Consider the following 441-nt stretch of genomic DNA (forward strand, 5'->3'; position numbering starts at 1 on the left):
GCTGGAGGGTGCTGGGCCCGGCCGGGCTGGTGCTGTCCCGGGTGGGAGTCCTAGGAGCTGGGCGACCCGGGCTCTGGGGCTGCTCCGGGGCGAGCGGGCCGGGCAACCTTGGACCAGGACACGGGTGTGGGCGGCAGGAGGGCCTCACCGCTCCCTTCAGCCGGCACGTGTCCTGGTCCTGGGGCTGCACAGACGGGATGGGGACTCGCCAGGAGCCTGTACCTGTCCCGGCCCCCCCGTCCGCGGAGGGCGTGAGGGCCCTAGCGTGGCCGGCTCTGACGGCTGCGTCCACAGGTGAACGGCGTGGCCTTGCACAGCGCCGAGCACCACCAGGCCGTGGAGGCGCTGCGGGGGGCGGGCGCCACCGTGCAGATGCGGCTGTGGCGAGAGCGCATGGTGGAGCCCGAGAACGCGGTCACGCTCACCCCTCTGCGGCCTGAG

The 441-nt window shown here is 74.4% G+C and overlaps 1 long non-coding RNA gene across 1 annotated transcript in view; it reads left to right on the forward strand.

The window, feature by feature from the left end:
- The window catches only part of LOC102762218, a 1334-nt gene extending 899 nt beyond the window's left edge, over positions 1-435 (forward strand). Inside the window, exon 3 of the long non-coding RNA XR_436257.1 lies at positions 295-435. This is a non-coding gene — a long non-coding RNA (uncharacterized LOC102762218). The remainder of the gene's footprint in view (positions 1-294) is intronic.
- Positions 436-441: the final 6 nt, after the last annotated feature.

Source organism: Myotis davidii, unplaced genomic scaffold, assembly GCF_000327345.1.
Source record: "Myotis davidii unplaced genomic scaffold, ASM32734v1 scaffold1509, whole genome shotgun sequence".
Taxonomy (NCBI): Eukaryota; Metazoa; Chordata; class Mammalia; order Chiroptera; family Vespertilionidae; genus Myotis; species Myotis davidii.